The sequence below is a fragment of the Arachis hypogaea genome, chromosome 19, assembly GCF_003086295.3.
Source record: "Arachis hypogaea cultivar Tifrunner chromosome 19, arahy.Tifrunner.gnm2.J5K5, whole genome shotgun sequence".
NCBI lineage: Eukaryota > Viridiplantae > Streptophyta > Magnoliopsida > Fabales > Fabaceae > Arachis > Arachis hypogaea.
Window position 1 is genome coordinate 33477859 of NC_092054.1, and position 22054 is coordinate 33499912.

General features: G+C 38.0%; 2 non-coding genes across 2 annotated transcripts; one reads left to right on the forward strand and one right to left on the reverse strand.

Annotated features, from left to right (window-relative positions):
* The first annotated feature begins 248 nt into the window (after positions 1–248).
* Positions 249–356, forward strand: LOC112781333 (small nucleolar RNA R71). The gene has a single exon (XR_003192116.1). It is a non-coding gene; the product is annotated as a small nucleolar RNA R71 (small nucleolar RNA).
* A 6962-nt stretch (positions 357–7318) lies between these two features.
* Positions 7319–7426, reverse strand: LOC112781770 (small nucleolar RNA R71). Its single transcript, XR_003192530.1, has one exon. It is a non-coding gene; the product is annotated as a small nucleolar RNA R71 (small nucleolar RNA).
* Positions 7427–22054: the final 14628 nt, after the last annotated feature.

The window sequence follows — 22054 nt, forward strand, 5'->3', positions numbered from 1 at the left end:
TTAGTCATTTCACAGATACTCTGAGTTAAAGCAGCAGTCTCTCTGCTAGAGGATACTTCTGCAACGGCTTTTGAACGGCCTTGTTTCTGCTTGTGATTCCTAGTAGATTCAGCTAAGTCACTGATCAATTACCATGCCTCATCAGTGGTCTTGTACTTTTTCATAGACCCATTGCTAGCACTTTCCAATGTGGTCTTATCTTGGGGCCTCATGCCCTGTGTGACATAACCGAGTAACACTATCTTATCAATCATATGGTGGGGGCAAGCTTCCAGAAGATTATTGAAGTGCTCCCAGTACTCATAGAGAGTTTCAGAATCATCCTGAACAATCATGGAAATATCTTTCCTCAGTTTATCAGTAACTTCAGCTGGAAAGAACTTTTCCAAGAATTTTCTTCTCAGTGTAACCCAGTTGGATACAATTGCTGTTGGTTGAGTGTAGTACCACTCTCTTGCCTTTCTCTCAAGAGAAAACGGGAAAGCTTTCAGCAAAATTGAAGTTTCATCCGCACCATCACGCCTGACAGTAGAACAGGTTGCTTGAAAATCTCTCAGGTGCTTGATAGGATCTTGAGTAGGCAAGCCATAAAACTTGGGCATCAAATTGAGCAGTGCGGTCTTTATTTCAAAGTCTGTAGCCACCGTTGGGTGATGCGCTTGAAATGGTTGCATTGTAAAATCAGGGGCTCCAGCCTCCTGGATAGTAACTCTCCTAGCTGCTGCCATGTTACCTGCACGTAAAATAACTAAATCAGTAGAACGGGGGCTGGTTTCTTTCTCAAGTGACGTTTCAGATCCGCCCTCAGAGAGGACTAACCGACGCCGAGCTTGCCTTATTCGTGAAATATTTCTTTCAATCTCAGGATCGAATACTAGCAAGCTTGGGTCAGGAAGCGAACGCGTCATCCAACAAAAGAAACAAGCAGCTCATAGTAGTAAAATAAAATAAATTGCAAATAAATAAAATCCAATCAATAACTTTAGCACTCTATTGCAACTCCCCGGCAACGGCGCCAAAAATTGATGTGGGCGAAAATTGGCGAGTTAAGAATGATTATAAAATATGCGTTTCAAGTATAGTTCTCAACCAACCAGAAATCCGCTTATCAATTTAGAAGGGTGTCACAAAAATTAAAATTAAAATACTGGGAGTATGAGTCCCAGGTCGTCTCCCAACGAGTTGCAGAAAAGTGTGCTATTTTATTAATCAGATGTTTTCAAAAAGGTTTGAGTTGAATGGCAGAAAATTAAATTAGAGAATTTATATAAATTTAAATAAAAGCCTTGACTGGGAGTTGATTAGCTGGAAGCCCTATTCTTGTTGGAGTACTCTCAAGCTTAATTGACAATTGAGGGTTATTATGTTTAGTTGTCCCTCACTAAGTAAGGGAAAGTTAAACAAGTTGGAATGATGTTTCTATCCACAAGTTCCAATCCGCTCTTGGGAGGATTGGTGTTAGTGACTAGAGAGCAATCCAACAATAAACCCAATTACAATCTTTCTCTTGAGCATCCCAACTCAAGGGTTCCTTTCAATCAACTCCCCATCAAGTTAGGGAACTACTCGCTCATTGTAAATGTAAAATTCATAACATAAGAAAGGGAATTAAAGAAAGACATGATAAATAATGATCAAAAGATTAATTAAAAATAAAAGTAATTCTTGTATTAATAAATGCTAAAATAATCCAATAGTAAAATGAAGTAAATTAAGGAACATGGAAGAGTACGAGACAAGTAAAGAGAACGAACTAGAATGTCGAAGTCTTGATGAGGCAATAACTCTTCTCAATATCCCAATGCAAAAACAATGAAAATAACAAATCCTAAAAACTATGAATGTGTAGAGAGAAAACCTAGAGGAGAGAAAAACTAGATCTAAAAACTAAAACTATGTGGAATGAATGTTGTTGTTGGTTTCTGCATGTTCCCTGGCTCTAGTCTGCTTTTCTGGGCCAAAAACTGGGTCAAAATAGGGCCCGAAATTGCCCCCAACGATTCTGCAGATTATGCAGATCGCGCACGTCACGCAATCGCGTCATTCAGGCGGACGTGTCACTCGGCGTTTTGCTTTGCCACGCGGGCGCGTCGTCCATGCCTCCGCGTCACTTGTGCATTTTCCAATTCACGCGGTCGCGTCATCCATGCGGCCGCGTGATTGCGATTTCCTCTCTTCCGCGCGGTCGCGTCATCCATGCGGCTGCGTCGCTTCTCGCTGGTCACCTCCTCAATTTCTTGTGTTTCTTCCATTTTTTGCAAGCTTCCTTTCCAATCTCTAACTCATTCATGCCCTATAAAGCCTGAAACACTTAACACACAGATCACGGCATCGAATGGAATAAAGGAGAAATAAAATACATAATTAAAAGTCTCTAGGAAGCAAGTTTTCAATCATGCAATAACTTTAGGAAGGAATTATGAATGCATGCTTATTTAATGAATAAGTGGGTAAAGATCATGATAAAACCACATAATTAAACACAATATAAACCATAAAATAGTGGTTTATCAAACACCAAACTTAGAATGCAACCATATGTCAATTTATTTAACTAAAACTAAATAAAGGGAACTGTTATATGCTAAATACAATCACCAAGCAAAGAATCTATCATGAATAAGGATTTCTTGGTGAGGTATTTAACAAAAACAATTAAGGAGAAAAATAAATGAAAACATTAAAAACAAAGGAATAACTAAAGTAAACAGAATAACAAAATGTCAAACTAAAAGAAAAGAATAACACTGCAGAGGCATTATGATTATGTAGACAAGTGGTGTTGCTGAATTTTTTGCATAGAAAATAAGTGGCACACCAAACTTAGAATCTTAGTGTGACACTTTCATTTTTGATTTGATGCAATCATCCATAAGGATTGAAAACAAATTGTTGTAGGGCAACACCAAACTTAGAATGTAATCATATGCCAATTTATTGAAATTCAAACCAAGCAAAGAAAGAAAATAAACCAAGCAGAGAAATGAAATGCTACCTAAGGTTGGGTTGCCTCCCAACAAGAGCTCTTTTAGTGTCGTTAGCTTGACATGTTTTTCTTCACTTTCTTCCTCTTCTTCCAGTTTGTTAAGAGGAATGACCTCAAGGGGAGAGATGAACCAGCTAGTGTCCCCTGTCTTGGTCTCTCCTCAACAAGCTTTCTTTTGTTAATGGCTTGATTGAGCTTGCATGCTGGATCAGGGGTAGGATTGGTATTCTTGTTAGTTGCCTTCACTTATTTGGATTCAAGACTTAGTTGCTGTAAGATTATTGGAGTTTTATCTTCATCCAGAGCCTTTTGAATTGGTGGTTCCATGAGCCCTTTGATGAGCGGATAATTTATACGCTTTTTGGCATTGTTTTTAGTATGTTTTTAGTAGGATCTAGTTACTTTTAGGGATGTTTTCATTAGTTTTTATGTTAAATTCACATTTCTGGACTTTACTATGAGTTTGTGTGTTTTTCTGTGATTTCAGGTATTTTCTGGCTGAAATTGAGGGACTTGAGCAGAAATCAGATTCAGAGGTTGAAAAAGGACTGCTGATGCTGTTGGATTCTGACCTCCCTGCACTCAAAGTGGATTTTCTGGAGCTACAGAACTCGAAATGGCGCGCTTCTAATTGCGTTGGAAAGTAGATATCCAGATCTTTCCAGCAATATATGATAGTCCATACTTTGGCCAAGAATAGACGACGTAAACTGGCGTTCAACGCCAGCCTTCTGCCCAAATCTGGCGTCCAGCGCCAAAAAAGGATCCAAAACCAGAGTTGAACGCCCAAACTGGCACAAAAACTGGCGTTCAACTCCACAAATGGCCTCTTCACGTGCAACACTTAAGCTCAGGCCAAACACACACCAAGTGGGCCCCGGAAGTGGATTTATACATCAATTACTTACTCATGTAAACCCTAGTAGCTAGTTTATTATAAATAGGACCTCTTACTATTGTATTAGGCATCCTGGATTGTATTTTGATCCTGTGATCACGTTTTGGGGGCTGGCCATCTCGGCCATGCCTGGACCTTCACTTATGTATTTTCATACGGTAGAGTTTCTACACTCCATAGATTAAGGTGTGGAGCTCTGCTGTTCCTCAAAGATTAATGCAAAGTACTACTGTTTTCTATTCAATTCTTCTTATTTCGCTTCTAAGATATCCATTCGCACCCAAGAACGTGATGAAGGTGATGATTATGTGTGACGCTCATCATCCTTCTCCCTCATGAACGCGTGCCTGACAAACACTTCTGTTCTACATGAATTAAGCTAGAATGAGTATCTCTTAGATCTCCTAACCAGAATCTTCGTGGCGTAAGCTAGAATGATGGCGGCATTCAAGAGAATCCGGAAAGTCTAAACCTTGTCTGTGGTATTCCGATTAGGATTCAATGATTGAATGACTGTGACGAGCTCCTAACTCGCGATTGCAGGGCGTTAGTGACAGACGCAAAAGGATAGTAAATCCTATTCCAGCATGATCGAGAACCGACAGATGAATAGCCGTGCCGTGACAGGGTGCGTGAGCATATTATTCACTGAGAGGATAAGATGAAGCCATTGACAAGGGTGATGCCTCCAGACGATTAGCCGTGCCGTGACAGGGCATTGGATCATTTTCCCGAGAGATGACCGAAAGTAGCCATTGACAGTGGTGATGTATCACATAAAGCCAGCCATGGAAAGGAATAAGACTGATTGGATGAAGATAGCAGGAAAGCAGAGGTTCAGAGGAACGAAAAGCATCTCCATTCGCTTATCTGAAATTCCTACCAATGATTTACATAAGTATTTCTATCCCTATCTTATTATATTAAATTCGAAAACACCATTATCACTTTATATCTGCCTGACTGAGATTTACAAGGTGACCATAGCTTGCTTCATACCAACAATCTCCGTGGGATTCGACCCTTACTCACGTAAGGTATTACTTGGACGACCCAGTGCACTTGCTGGTTAGTTGTATCGAAGTTGTGACAATTATGAATTAAGATCAGAGCACCAAGCTTTGGAGCCATTACCAGGATTTGTTCGAGCCTGGAAATCACAATTTCGTGCACCAAGTTTTTGGCGCCGTTGCCGGGGATTGTTCGAGTATGGACAACTGACGGTTCATCCTGTTGCTCAGATTAGGTAATTTTCTTTTTGTTTTAGTTTTCAAAAAAAAAAAAAGTTTTCAAAAATCTTTCAAATTTTTCTTCTTTGTTTTCGAAAAAAAAAATGTTTTCAAAAATATATTTTTCTTCAGGATTTTTAAGAATGAATTCTAGTGTTTCATGAAACATGTTGAATCCTTTCTGGCTGTAAAGCCATACCCAAACTGCTTTGGGATTGGTATTCAACTAATCACTCCAGTCCATGTAATTATATGTTGAAGCTTGGCTGGCTATTAAGCCATGCCTGACCCTTTGATTGGAGCTTTAAGACTAACATGGCAAGATTCGTGGAATTCATATTAAAAATTTTGGAATCCTTATTTTTTAATTTTCACAATAATTTTCGAAAAAAAAAATTAATTACCAAAAAAATTAGAAAATCATAAAAATCAAAAATATTTTTCTGTTTCTTGTTTGAGTCTTGAGTCATATCATAAGTTTGGTGTCAATTGCATATGCATCTTGCATTTTTCGAAAATATCATGCATTCATAGTGTTCTTCATGATCTTCAAGTTGTTCTTGGTAAGTCTTCTTGTTTGATCTTGATGTTTTCTTGTTTTGCATCTTTAGTTGTTTTTCATGTGCATTTTTCGTTTGTTAGAGTCTAAATATGAAAAATTTCTAAGTTTGGTGTCTTGCATGTTCTATTTGCATTAAAAATTTTTCAAAATTGTGTCTATGATGTTCATCTTGACATTCATAGTGTTCTTGGTGTTCATCTTGACATTCATAGCATTCTTGCATGCATTCATTGTTTTGATCTAAAAATTTCATGCATTGCATAATTTTCATGTTTTTCATAAAAAAATTCAAAAATAAAAAAAAAATATCTTTCCCTTTTTCTCTCATCAAATTCGAAAATTGAGTTGACTTTTTCAAAAATTTTTAAAAATCAAATTGTTTCTCATGAGTCAAATCAAATTTTCAATTTGAAAATCTTATCTTTTTCAAAATCTTTTTCAAAATTCATGGTTATTTTTGAAAATTCCAAAAAAATAATTTTTCAAAAATCTTTTTCTTATTTTATATCATAATTTTTGAAAATGACATAATCAATTAATGTTTTGATTAAAAAATTTGATGTTTGTTACTTGCTTGTTAAGAAAGATTCAAACTTTGAGTTCTAGAATCATATCTTGTGATTTCTTATGAATCAAGTCATTAATTGAGATTTTAAAAATCAAATCTTTTTCAAAACTAATTTCAATCATATCTTTTCAAAAATATCTACTTATCTTATATTTTTCAAAAAAATATCTTTTCAAAATATCTTTTCTAACTTCCTAACTTCTTATCTTTTCAAAATTTGTTTCAACTAACTAACTAACTTTTTGTTTGTTCCTTAACTTTTTCAAAACTACCTAACTAATTCTCTCTCTCATTTTTCGAAAATATCTTTCCCCTTTTTCAAAATTTCTTTTTAATTTATTAACTTTTTTTATTTTTAAATCTTAATTTTTGAAAATTACTAACATTTTTCAAAAACTATTTTCAAAAATCACTAACTCTTTTTCAAAAATTATTTTCGAAAATTCTCTTCTCTCTCATCTCCTTCTATTTTTTTTATTCATCTACTAACATCTCTCCCTCATTCAAAAAAAAAAAAGAGGATCTCTATTATTATTACTTTTCTGTGCCTTCTTCTTTGTCATATGAGCAGGAGCAAGGACAAGAATATTCTTGTTGAAGCAGATCCAGAACCTGAAAGGACTCTGAATTACAACTAACTAGTAAGCACCTGTTAGGAATTTTCAAACAAGAAGAGGAGATGGCAGCCGAAAATAATAATAATGTAAGGAAGATGCTTGGTGACTTTACTGCACCTAATTCCAATTTACATGGAAGAAGCATCTCCATTCCTGCCATTGGAGCAAACAACTTTGAGCTGAAACCTCAATTAGTTTCTCTGATGCAGCAGAACTGCAAGTTTCATGGACTTCCATCTGAAGATCCTTTTCAGTTCTTAACTGAATTCTTGCAGATATGTGATACTGTTAAGACTAATGGAATAGATCTTGAAGTCTACAGGCTCATGCTTTTCCCTTTTGCTGTAAGAGACAGAGCTAGATTATGGTTGGATTCTCAACCTAAAGACAGCCTGAACTCTTGGGATAAGCTGGTCACGGCTTTCTTAGCCAAGTACTTTCCTCCTCAAAAGCTGAGCAAGCTTAGAGCTGATGTTCAAACCTTCAGGCAAAAAGAAGGTGAATCCCTCTATGAAGCTTGGGAAAGATACAAACAGTTGACCAAAGAGTGTCCTTCTGACATGCTTTCAGAATGGACCATCCTGGATATATTCTATGATGGTCTGTCTGAGTTATCTAAGATGTCATTGGATACCTCTGCAGGTGGATCCATTCACCTAAAGAAAACGCCTGCAGAAGCTCAAGAACTCATTGACATGGTTGCTAATAACCAGTTCATGTACACTTCTGAAAGGAATCCTGTGAGTAATGGGACGCCTATGAAGAAGGGAGTTCTTGAAGTTGATACTCTGAATGCCATATTAGCTCAGAACAAAATATTGACTCAGCAAGTCAATATGATTTCTCAAAGTCTGCATGGAATGCAAGCTGCATCCAACAGTACTCAAGAGGCATCTTCTGAAGAAGAAGCCTATGATCCTGAGAACCCTGCAATAGCAGAGGTAAATTACTTAGGTGAACCTTATGGAAACACCTATAACTCAACATGGAGAAATCATCCAAATTTCTCATGGAAGGATCAAAAGCCCCAACAAGGCTTTAATAATGGTGGAAGAAACAGGTTTAGCAATAGCAAGCCTTTTCCATCATCAACTCAGCAACAGACAGAGAACTCTGAACAAAATGCTTCTAATTTAGCAAATCTAGTCTCTGATCTATCTAAGGCCACTGTAAGTTTCATGAATGAAACAAGGTCTTCCATTAGAAATCTAGAAGCACAAGTGGGCCAGCTGAGTAAAAGGATCACTGAAATCCCTCCTAGTATTCTCCCAAGCAATACAGAAGAGAACCCAAAAGGAGAGTGCAAGGACATTGACATAAGCGCCATGGCCGAACTTGTGAGGAGAGGAGAGGACGCGAATCCCAAGGAGGAAGACCTCCTGGGACGTCCAGTGATCAATAAGGAGCTTCCCTCTGAGGAACCAAAGGACTCTGAGGCTCATCTAGAGACCATAGAGATTCCATTGAACCTCCTTATGCCCTTCATGAACTCTGATGAATATTCCTCTTCTGAAGAGAACGAGGATGTTACTGAAGAGCAAACTGCCAAGTTTCTTGGTGCAATCATGAAGCTGAATGCCAAATTATTTGGCATTGATACTTGGGAAGTTGAACCTCCCTTGTTCATCAATGAACTAAGTGATCTGGATCAACTGACATTGCCTCAGAAGAGACAGGATCCTGGAAAGTTCATAATACCCTGTACCATAGGCACCATGATCTTTAAGGCTCTGTGTGACCTTGGTTCAGGAATAAACCTCATGCCCCTCTCTGTAATAGAGAAACTGGGAATCTATGGGGTGCAAGCTGCTAAAATCTCACTAGAGATGGCAGACAGCTCAAGAAAACAGGCTTATGGACAAGTAGAAGATGTATTAGTAAAGGTTGAGGGCCTTTACATACCTGCTGATTTCATAGTCCTGGATACTGGAAAGGAAGAGGATGAATCCATCATCCTAGGAAGACCTTTCCTGGCCACAGCAAGAGCTGTGATTGATATTGACAGAGGTGAAATATTCCTTCAATGGAATGAGGACTCCCTTGTGTTTAAAACTCAAGGATCTCCCTCTGCAACCATGGAGAGGAAGCAGAAAAAGCTTCTCTCAAAGCAGAGTCAACCAGAGCCCCCACAGTCAAACTCTAAGTTTGGTGTTGGAGAGTCTCAACAAAGCTCTGCACATCTGTGAGGCTCCATGAGAGCCCACTGTCAAGCTATTGACATTAAAGAAGCGCTTGTTGGGAGGCAACCCAATGTTTATCTAATTCTTATTTTTATTGTTTTTCATGTTTTCTTAGGTTCATGATCATGTGGAGTCACAAAATAAATATAAAAATTGAAAACGGAATCAAAAAAACAGCAGAAGAAAAATCACACCCTGGAGGAGCACCTGTCTGGCGTTCAAACGCCAGAACAGAGCATAGTTCTGGCGCTGAACGCCCAAAATGGGCAGCTTCTGGGCGCTGAACGCCAGAACAGGCATGGTTCTGGCGTTCAACGCCAGAAAAGGCAGCAAATGGGCGCTGAACGCCCAAAATGGCCACCAACCTGGCGCTGAACGCCCAGAGTTGTGTGCAAGGGCATTTTACATGCCTAAATTGGTGCAGGGATATAAATGCCTTGACACCTCAGGATCTGTGGACACCACAGGATCACCTCAAGATCTGTGGACACCACAGGATCATCTCAGGATCTGTGAATCCCACAGGATTCCCACCCACCTCACCCTCTCTCTCTACATTCATGACCATCCCTTCTGTTCTCCATTCAACACTCACATCCATACACAGATCCCTCCATCTCCTCCATATCTTCTTCTTCTTCTCCTATTCTTTCTTCTTTTGCTCGAGGGCGAGCAACATTCTAAGTTTGGTGTGGTAAAAGCATAGCTTTTTTGTTTTTTTCCATAACCATTGATGGCACCTAAGGCCAGAGAAACCTCTAGAAAGAGGAAAGGGAAGACAAAAGCTTCCATCAAGGGTCTATAGCTCAGTGGTAGAACATTTAACTGCAAATCAAGAGATCCCTGAGATACCTTAGGGGATACATTTTCTTCCACACAATTATTGGAAGCAACTAAGGGTGGAACATCAAGAGCACTCTATCATCCTTCGTGAAATCAGAGAAGATCTAAAAGCAATGAAGGAGGAGCAGCAAAGACAAGGAAGAGACATAGAAGAGCTCAAGGACATCACTAAGGTGGATTCATTCCTTGTTCTTCTTTCTTCTGTTTTTCGTTTTCTATGTTATGTGCTTATCCATGTTTGTGTCTTCATTACATGATCATTAGTAGTTAGTAACTTTGTCTTAAAGATATGAATGTCCTATGAATCCATCACCTCTCTTAAATGAAAAATGTTTTAATTCAAAAAGAATAAGAAGTACATGAGTTTCGAATTTATCCTTGAACTTAGTTTAATCATATTGATGTGGTGACAATGCTTCTTGTTTTCTGAATGTATGCTTGAACAGTGCATATGTCTTTTGAAGTTGTTGTTTAAGAATGTTAAATATGTTGGCTCTTGAAAGAATGATGACTAGGAGACATGTTATTTGATAATCTGAAAAATCATAAAAATGATTCTTGAAGCAAGAAAAAACAGCAAAGAACAAAGCTTGCATAAAAAAATAGAAGAAAAAAATAGGCGAAAAAAAAATAGAAAGAAAAAAAGAAAAAGCAAGCAGAAAAAGCCAATAATCCTTAAAACCAAAAGGCAAGGGCAAATAAAAAAGGATCCCAAGGCTTTGAGCATCAGTGGATAGGAGGGCCTAAAGGAATAAAATCCTGGTCTAAGCGGCTAAACCAAGTTGTCCCTAACCATGTGCTTGTGGCGTGTAGGTGTCAAGTGAAAACTTGAGACTGAGCGGTTAAAGTCAAGGTCCAAAGCAAAAACAAAGAGTGTGCTTAAGAACCCTGGACACCTCTAATTGGGGACTTTAGCAAAGCTGAGTCACAATCTGAAAAGGTTCACCCAATTATGTGTCTGTGGCATTTATGTATCCGGTGGTAATACTGGAAAACAAAGTGCTTAGGGCCACGGCCAAGACTCATAAAGAAGCTGTGTTCAAGAATCATCATACTGAACTAGGAGAGTCAATAACACTATTCGAAATCTGAAGTTCCTATAGATGCCAATCATTCTGAACCTCAATGGATAGAGTGAGATGCCAAAACTATTCAAGAGGCAAAAAGCTATAAGTCCCGCTCATATGATTGAAGCTCTGTTTCATTGATAGTTTGGAATTTATAGTATATTCTCTTCTTTTTATCCTACTTGATTTTCAGTTGCTTAGGGACAAGCAACAATTTAAGTTTGGTGTTGTGATGAGCGGATAATTTATACGCTTTTTGGCATTGTTTTTAGTATGTTTTTAGTAGGATCTAGTTACTTTTAGGGATGTTTTCATTAGTTTTTATGTTAAATTCACATTTCTGGACTTTACTATGAGTTTGTGTGTTTTTCTGTGATTTCAGGTATTTTCTGGCTGAAATTGAGGGACTTGAGCAGAAATCAGATTCAGAGGTTGAAAAAGGACTGCTGATGCTGTTGGATTCTGACCTCCCTGCACTCAAAGTGGATTTTCTGGAGCTACAGAACTCGAAATGGTGCTCTTCCAATTGCGTTGGAAAGTAGACATCCAGGGCTTTCCAGAAATATATGATAGTCCATACTTTGGCCAAGAATAGACGACGTAAACTGGCGTTCAACGCCAGCCTTCTGCCCAAATCTGGCGTCCAGCGCCAAAAAAGGATCCAAAACCAGAGTTGAACGCCCAAACTGGCACAGAAACTGGCGTTCAACTCCACAAATGGCCTCTGCACGTGCAACACTTAAGCTCAGGCCAAACACACACAAAGTGGGCCCCGGAAGTGGATTTATACATCAATTACTTACTCATGTAAACCCTAGTAGCTAGTTTATTATAAGTAGGACCTCTTACTATTGTATTAGGCATCCTGGATTGTATTTTGATCCTGTGATCACGTTTTGGGGGCTGGCCATCTCGGCCATGCCTGGACCTTCACTTATGTATTTTCATACGGTAGAGTTTCTACACTCCATAGATTAAGGTGTGGAGCTCTGCTGTTCCTCAAAGATTAATGCAAAGTACTACTGTTTTCTATTCAATTCTTCTTATTTCGCTTCTAAGATATCCATTCGTACCCAAGAACGTGATGAAGGTGATGATTATGTGTGACGGTCATCATCCTTCTCCCTCATGAACGCGTGCCTGACAAACACTTCTGTTCTACATGAATTAAGCTAGAATGAGTATCTCTTAGATCTCCTAACCAGAATCTTCGTGGCGTAAGCTAGAATGATGGCGGCATTCAAGAGAATCCGGAAAGTCTAAACCTTGTCTGTGGTATTCCGAGTAGGATTCAATGATTGAATGACTGTGACGAGCTCCTAACTCGCGATTGCAGGGCGTTAGTGACAGACGCAAAAGGATAGTAAATCCTATTCCAGCATGATCGAGAACCGACAGATGAATAGCCGTGCCGTGACAGGGTGCGTGAGCATATTATTCACTGAGAGGATAAGATGAAGCCATTGACAAGGGTGATGCCTCCAGACGATTAGCCGTGCCGTGACAGGGCATTGGATCATTTTCCCGAGAGATGACCGAAAGTAGCCATTGACAGTGGTGATGTATCACATAAAGCCAGCCATGGAAAGGAGTAAGACTGATTGGATGAAGATAGCAGGAAAGCAGAGGTTCAGAGGAACGAAAAGCATCTCCATTCGCTTATCTGAAATTCCTACCAATGATTTACATAAGTATTTCTATCCCTATCTTATTATATTAAATTCGAAAACACCATTATCACTTTATATCTGCTTGACTGAGATTTACAAGGTGACCATAGCTTGCTTCATACCAACAATCTCCGTGGGATTCGACCCTTACTCACGTAAGGTATTACTTGGACGACCCAGTGCACTTGCTGGTTAGTTGTATCGAAGTTGTGACAATTATGAATTAAGATCAGAGCACCAAGCTTTGGAGCCATTACCAGGATTTGTTCGAGCCTGGAAATCACAATTTCGTGCACCACCCTTCCTCTATGCACTTTTCTGTTTCAATTGAGTGTGACTTCTCTTGATTGTCTTCCTCCATACCTTCTTCACGACTTTCCATTAAGTCCTTTGGGAGGGAATCTTCATGTTCTATTGTCACTTCAATTAGCTTTTGTGAATATAAAATCCTTGGCTCATGTTCCTCATCCTTCATTGCAATTTCACTTGACACAGGGACCTTTTGTTCTTGCTCTTCCACTTCCTCACTCACAGATTGTTCTTTATCCTCAATTCTTGGCTCTCCTAAGTTTCTCCTGCCTTGCTCTAAATGCCCATCCATCTTCTTGAAGAGGATTTCTTTCTATGATTGTTTGTGTTTTTCCAAGAGTTGTCCTTGTCTTTCAATGACTTGGCATCGACTTTCTAAGGATTCTTTAGACCATTGAAGGTAATCCTTAACTGCTAGCTCAAGAGATGAAGGTTGAGAGTGGTTTTGTAGATATGGATATATTGTGATGAGGTTGTTTTGAGTGGTATGGAATAAATCTAGTGAGTTAGGGAAAGAATTTTGTGAATGTTGAAATGAGTTTTCTGTGTAGTGGGATGAATTTTGTGGTTAGTATGGATCATGGAGGGAACTTTGGGTTGAGTTATAATCAAGTGATGAAGAATTTTCAAATAAGGAAATGGGAGGTGAGGTTGGACAAGTTTGCATAAATGAATTAAAGGCTTGCTCAAGTGATGATGGCTCTTGATAAGTGGAATATGAATTGTAATATGCTTTCTGGTTTTGGTCCTCCCATCCACAATGTGAATCATTATAGAATTCATCACAGTATGGATCATCTTATGGCATTGAGGGACAATTTTGCATGAATTTATTGAAAGCACACTCCAGTGATGATGTTTCTTAATGAACAAAGTATGGATCCTCAAGATTCCTTTGATTTTGACTTTCCCAGCCACAATATGAGTAATTGTTAGAGCAGTACGAGTCATCTTGTGGCTCTGGGAGGTGTTCTTGCTCTTTCATTCCTTGGTGATACTCCCAGCCACCATTAGAAGAATGACTTAAATCATTTTGTGGTGGTGAGAAATATCCCATATGGTTCTCTTGCTCATCTTGTGGTTCTGAGACATATCTCCATGGATTGGAGTGCTCAGGATCTGTAATTTGTTGGTGATATTCCCAGTCATCATTAGAAATTGGTGATGGTGGGTAATAATATCCCATAAAAGTTGTTTGATCACAAGATGAGTTGAACTCCATTTGAATTTTGTAAAGCACAACACCAATAAAAATTGAAATTCATATCTCAGAGAAGAATTTCTTAGTGAGGTAATAACTCAAACACCTTGGTGTCGGCTTAAAACAGAAAACAAAAAAAAAGAAAATGCTTAATCTAGACTTCTCACCCACTTAATCATTGTTGATCTAAATCAATCCCCAGCAACGGCGCCAAAAACTTGATGGGTGGAAAAGCGATTCCACACAAAACTCGCCAGCAAGTGTACCGGGTCGCATCAAGTAGTAAAACTTACTTAGAGTGAGGTCGATCCCACAGGGATTGATGGATCAAGCAACTTTAGTGGGTGATTAGTTTAGTCAAGCTAACATTGGTGAATTGGGTGAAAAGTGACCAACAGAATGTAAATGACAAGAAATTTAAAGTTGCAGAAAGTAAATGAGCATAAACGTAAAGAGCAAGGAATGTAAATTGGCAGAATCTTGAATGACAAAAAAAGTAAATTGCATGAAATGTAAAGGGGTCTGGGTGCTGAAAAATTAAATGAAAGCAGTAAAGCAAGCAATTGAAGAGATCTTGAGAAGAAGTGATAGGAAATTTAAAGTGTAGGAAAATTAAATTCTGATCACAGTAGCTCAAATGTAAAGTGCAGAGGAACAAAAGTTCAGGAAAATAAATTGGGAGCAATAGGAACAGAAAGTAAAAATCACAGAGAAGGAGATTGTAGCAGAAAAGTAAATCAGCAAGAAGACTTAGATCAATTCTGAAATCTCAAAGAGAAATTAACAATTTCAATGAAATAGCAAACACAGAAAGAAAGCCAAAAGCTCAATGCTCTCTCGATCAAAACAGAAAGGAAATTGCAGAGGAAGGGAAATGAAACAGAAAAGAAAAGAAATCCCAAATCTCAGTTTCAATTCTCAAGTTCACAAAGGAAAATTTAAACAAAGAGCTCTCTATTCTACTCCTACTCCTATTGCTCTCTAGCAGAGCCAGCCTCCCTAATAAAATGAAATTAATGCCTTTATATAGGCTTTACAAAATGAAAATGAAATTGAAATTAAAAATAAATTACAATTTAAATAAAATTCCTATTCTAACTATCTCTTGTGCCTTTGAGTGATAATATTGGGCTTTGCTTGCTTTGGATTTGAATGAGAGTGGATCCGGATGCATTTGGTGGCTTGGTTCAAGTGGCATGGGTCAAGAGTGGCTTTGGTTCAAGTGGCATGGGTTGGAGGCATGGGTCAAGGTGTGTGTGAACCTTCCAGGGGAGCGCTCCATTTGGTATAGTGAACGCTACGTTCACTCTTGGTTTGGTGAGCCTTGGTGCCAATTCTCCTTGCCTAGCTCCTTATCCATAGCATTCACTAAGTGAGCGTTCCGCTCACTCTTTGAGCGCTACATGATGCTTGCTTCCTTGGGTGAGTGGGTGAGCTTGGTTAGCTCTTCATGAAAGGCACGAAAAAGTGAAGGAAAGGGAGCACTACGCTTTTTTGAGTGCTCCTTCCTTGGCCTTTGCTTGGTGCGTCTTGATGTGCATGCTTTGCTTGGCTTGGAGGCACGAAAAAGGTAGCAAGAGGGAGCGCTACGCTTGAAGTTTTGAGCGCTACTCCTCCTTGTCATTGATGCGCCCAGCCTTGCTTGGTTCCTCTCTTCGAGCCTTGGTGTGAGCATTGTGCTTCCTTGTGTTGCTTGGCCTTGTGTGCCTTGCTTCCTTGCCAAGAGGGCACGAAAAAGGTAAAGAATGTGAGCGTAGCGCTTGCAATTTCAAACGCTACCCTTTGCTTGTGCTGCACCATTTGGTGCTTCCTCTTGGGCGCTCAGTTTGCAACTTTGAGTGCTCCTTGAGAGCTTGGATGCGCCACGCTTTATTTTTATGGGCCACGCTTTTTAAAGCGTGGCCTAAGGTCCAAAGTGTGCTCAAACTTCAAAAGTGTGCCGAAATTCCTCTTTTCTTCTTTTTAGCTTATTTTGTGCTTTTTTTGCTTCTTTTTCTTATTTCCTACAGAGTTTATAAAATCAAAAGATCAAAGAAATATACCATTTAAGCACAAAAGAATGCAATATTTAAGCACTAATCATCAATTTCTTGTATGAAAAAGCATAGAAAAATATGGCATGATGACTAGTGCTTTTTCATACAAGAAATTGATGATTAGTTCTTAAATATTGCATTCTTTTGTGCTTAAATGGTATATTTCTTTGATCTTTTGATTTTATAAACTTTGTAGGAAATAAGAAGAAAAAGAAGCAAAAAAAGACAAAATAAGATAAAAAGAAAAAAAGAGAAATTTTTGGGCACGCTTTGAAGATTGAGCATATTTTGGAACCTTAGGCCACGCTTTTTAAAGCGTAGCCCATGACCATGGAGCCTTGGCATTAGCATCATGAACTATCATGCATTAATGCTTATGCATGCATGCATTTAATTATTAAGTGACCGAATGAATGAAATGAATGCATGCATGAAACATTTAATTAATAATGCCAAATGAATGAATTAAATGAATGCTATGTTAAGTAATTGGCATTACTAATTAAATGTAATAATATAATGAAAGCATGCATGCATGGAACAATTAATTACTAATGCTAATGAATGAAGGCGTTAAATGAATGAATGCTTTAACGTTAAAGCATTAGCATTATTAATTAAAGCCATACATTTCTAATGCAATTGGCAAATCAAGCTTTATGTTAATGCATTAATAAAAGCATGCATGTAATACATTAATAAGAAAGCCAATGAATGAAAGAAACAAAGGCTAGCGCTCATTAAAAGGAGCGCTACGGTAAATTTTGTTCACTTTTTTGGGTTTTTCTTTAAGCCTTGTGACAGCATGACCATGCCTCTTTCAAAAAGGCCATAACTTGAGCTACAAATGTCCGATTGATGCGCTTTTAGTTGCGTCGGAAAGCTGATATTTAGAGCTTTCCAACGATATGTAGCAATCTATATTTGGCGTGAAATTAAAGCACAAGTGATAGGCATCTTTAAGGCCCAAAAATCAACCAAAAGGAAGGCACAACAAAGCACTAGGCCAAGGCTCGAAGAGGGGGCACCAAGAAAAAAGCTAGGTGCATGCTATGACACGGACGAGGCACACAAGGAGGAGTAGCGCTCAAAAATTCAAGCATAGCGCTCCCTTTCTCTCACTTTTTTTGTGCCTCAACCAAGGGAAGCAAAGCTCACCCAAGGCTCAACTGAATGTAGTGCTCTAAGAGTGAGCGGAACGCTCACTTAGTGAACGCTATGGCCAAGGAGCAATTGCAACCAAGGCTCACCAACAAAAAGTGAATGCTACATTCACAACACCAAATAGAACGCTCCACTGGAGCTCCACCAAGCCACTCTAACCCATGTCACCAAATGCATCCGGATCCACTCTCATTCAAATCCAAAGCAAGCAAGGCCCAATTGACATCACTCAAAGGCACAAGGATCAGTTAGATTATGAATTTTATTTAATTTTAATTTGTTTTCAATTTCAATTTTATTTTTATTTTGTGAAGCCTATATAAAGGCATCTGTTTCATTTTCATAAAGAGGCTGGCTCTGCTAGAGAACAATAGGAGTAGGGTAGAATAGAAAGTTCTCTTTGAAACACTTTAATTTTTCTGCACTTTACATTTCAAGTATTGCAATTAAATTTCACAGTTTCATTTTCATTGAGCTTGATTTACTCTTCTGCACTTCTACTTCTCTACAACTTTACATTTCTGTCCATGATTCAATCTGATTTACTTTTCCTACAAGTTTAATTTCCTGTGATTGCGGTAAGTCATGATTTCTTCCTCTGTAATTTGCATTTGAGTTTGCTGTGAGCTTGATTTAATTTTTCTGCAATTTAAATTTCCTGTTACTTGTTCTCAAGATCTCTTTGATTGCTTGCTTCATTGCTTTCTTTAATTTCCAGCACCCAGCCCCCTTTACATTTCATGCAATTTATCTTTCTTGTCATTCAAGATTTTGCTAATTTACTTTTCTTGCTCTTTAAGCTTCTGCCAATTTAAGCTTCTGTCCACTTTACTTTCTAAAATTTACAATTCATTGCAATTTACTTTCTGCCAGTTCAATTTCATCCAATTCACCAATGTTAGCTTGACTAAACTAATCACCCACTAAAGTTGCTTGATCCATCAATCCCTGTGGGATCGACCTCACTCTAAGTGAGTTTTACAACTTGATGCGACCCGGTACACTTGTCGGTGAGTTTTGTATGGAAATCGGATTTTCACCCATCAAGTTTTTGGCGCCGTTACCGGGGATTGATATAGATCGACAATGATTAAGTGGGTGAGAAGTCTAGATTAAGCATTTTTTTGTTTTTGTTCTCTGTTTTAAATTGACACCAAGGTGTTTGAGTTATTGCCTCACTAAGAAATTCTTCTCTGAGATATGAATTTCAATTTTCATTGGGGATATGTTTTACAAAATTCAAATGGAGTTCAACCATCTTATGATAAAAAAAATTTTATGGGATATTACCCACCATCACCAATTTCTAATGATGGCTGGGAATATCACCAACAAATTACAGATCCTGAGCACTCCAATCCATGGAGATGTCTCACAACCACAAGATGAGCAAGAGAATCATATGGGATATTTCCCACCACCACAAAATGATTCAAGTCATTATTCTAATGGTGGCTGGGAGTATCACCAAGGAATAAAAGAGCATTAACACCTCCCAGAGCCACAAAGTGACTCATACTGTGGTGACAGTTACACAAACCGTGGCTGGGAAGGGAATTTCAATGATTCATATTCCACTCATCAAGAAACATCATCACTGGAGTATGCTTTCAATGAGTTCATGCAAAATTATCCCTCAATGCCACAAGATGATCCATACTGTGATGAATTCTACAATGATTCACATTGTGGATGGGAGGACCAAAACCAGAAAGCATATGACAATTCATATTCCACTTATCAAGAGCCATCATCACTTGAGCAAGCCTTTAATTTATTTATGCAAACTTGTCCAACCTCACCTCCCAGTTCCTCATTTAAAAATTCTTCATCACTTGATTATAACTCAACCCAAAGTTCCTTCCACGATCCATACCAACCACAAAATTCATCCCACTACATAGAAAACTCATTTCAACATTCACAAAATTCATTCCCTAACTCACCAGATTCATTCCATACCACTCAAAACAACCTTACCACAACACATCCATGTCACAAAAATCACTTTCAACCTTCATCTCTTGAGCTAGCAGTTGCGGATTACCTTCAATGGTCCAAAGAATCCTTAGAAAGCCGATGCCAAGTCATTGAAAGACAAGGATAACTCTTGGAAAAACACAAACAATCATGGAAAGAAATTTTCTTCAAGAAGATGGATGGGCATTTAGTGCAAGGTAGGAGAAACTTAGGAGAGCCAAGAATTAAGGATAAAGAACAATCTGTGAGTGAGGAAGTGGAAGAGCAAGAACAAAAGGTCCCTGTGTCAAGTGAAATTGCAATGAAGGCTGAGGAACATGAGCCAAGGATTTTATATTCACAAAAGCTAATTGAAGTGACAATAGAACATGAAGATTCCCTCCCAAAGGACTTAATGGAAAGTCATGAAGAAGGAATGGAGGAAGACAATCAAGAGAAGTTACACTCAATTGAAGCAGAGAAGTGCATAGAGGAAGGGCTCATGGAGCCAGCAATTCAAAAGGCTCTGGATGAAGATAAAACTCCAATAATCACACAGCAACCAAGTCTTGAATCCAAAGAAGTGAAGGCAACTAACAAGAGCACCAATCCCACCCCTGATCTAGCAAGCAAGCTCAATCATGCCATTAACAAAAGAAAGCTTGCTGAGGTGAGAGCAAGACAGGGGGCAATAGCTGAATCTTCTCCCCCTTTGAAGTCATTCCTCTTAACAAACTGGAAGAAGAGGAAGAAAGTGAAGAACAACATGTCAAGCTAATGACACTAAAAGAGCGCTTGTTGGGAGGCAACCCAACCATAGGTAACATTTCATTTCTTTGTTTTATTTACTCTCTCTGTCTGCTTTGTTTATTTTCTTTCTCTGCTTTGTTTAAATTTCAATAAATTGGCATATGATTACATTCTAAGTTTGGTGTTGCCCTGCAACAATTTGTTTTCAATCCTTATGGATGATTGCATCAAATCAAAAATGAAAGTGTCACCCTAAGATTCTAAGTTTGGTGTGCCACTTATTTTCTATGCAACTCATTCAGCAGCACCACTTGTCTGCATAATCATAATGCTGTGCAGTGTTATCTTTCTTCTAGTTAGACAATTTTAGTTTTCTCTTTGTTTTAGTCATTTCCTTGTTTTTAATGCTTTCTTCTATTAACTGTTTTTGTTAATACATCACCAAGAGATCCTTATTCATGACAGATCCTTGGCTTGGTTATTGTACTTAACATATAACAGTTTCATTTGCTTAGTTTTAGTTCAAATAAATTGACATATGGTTTAATTCTAAGTTTGGTGTTGCTATGCAACAAAATTTGTTTCCAATCCATACTGGATACTTGCATCAATTCCAAGTGAAAAAGTGTCACACTAAGCTTGGTGTGCCACTTATTTTCTTTATGCAATGTATCATGCACACCCTTTATGTTTGCAATCACAATGTCTCTGTCTCTTGTGCCTTGATTGGTATCCTTAATTTTGCTTGCTTAAAACACATGTGTTACTAACATTTCATTGTGTAAGACATTCATGATCCATTAGCCACATAGCCATTGTTCTAATTATTGCTTGAGGATGCGCAAGCATTCTGAGTATTGGCAAGGGAAAGGGAAGAATAGAAGGAAAAGGATAACAGTAGAGAAGGTGAATTACAAGGTTGTAAAGTTCCTTTTCCTCTCATTTGTTTCCAGCACTTTAAATTGCATGATTGTCTTTATCTTCTCTATATGCATGTGTGGTATGAATAAGCATAGCCCGAATTTTGATTTGCAACATATTGTTGTGACATTATGACTACCAACTTGAGTTTTGTGAATTCAAAAGCAATAAAGTATCATGATCATAAACAAACAAGGTTATTAAAGAAGAATTTAGCATGTGCATACAAGTATTGGAAGGCTAGTATGGTTAATTGTTGCTCAATTGCATTGGATTTTATTTAATTGAAGTTTTCAACTAGAACATTTTGTGAAATCTTTTGAAATCATGAAAAGCTTCAAAAAGCAATTACAAATTAAGGCAAGAAAAGAAAAAATGGAAAGAATGAGAAAGCTGAAGGCTCTGAGTACCAATGACAATTTTATTGTTAAGTACTTGTGGTGTTTATGTATCAAGCAAAAAGCTTGAAAACAAAACACTTAGAGTCAAGGTTAGGCTCAAGTGCAAATGCACTCTCTCAAAGCTCAAGGCTCTGAGCATCAATGATTAGAGAGTTAAGAAAAGAAACAAATGAGCTTAAAAGAAGTCCTCTAATTCAATGCTTATGGTGCTTATGTATCAAGTGGTAATACTTGAAAACAAAGCATTTAGAAGGCGTAGCTTTGTTATCAACTCATGAGGCAAAGAACCCAAAAGGAGAAGCTAATAAGAAAATGAAAAGTTTGTTTCAAGGAAGAAATATATGGAAAAGATTTCATAAAATGAGCTAGATAGAAGCATCAATCATTTACATTTCTTTTGTGATTGTAGCATGTATAGAAAACTAGCCAACCATGAACATTGAGTTGCTATTCTTGTCACCTTGGTTTGTCAAAATGTACTATATGATTTTTTTCTTGCTTGGGGACAAGAAAGGTTTAAGTTTGGTGTTGTGATGACATGTCATCATGCCATGCTTTTCTATGCTTTTTCATACAAGAAATTGATGATTAGTGCTTAAATATTGCATTCTTTTGTGCTTAAATGGTATATTTCTTTGATCTTTTGATTTTATAAACTTTGTAGGAAATAAGAAGAAAAAGAAGCAAAAAAAG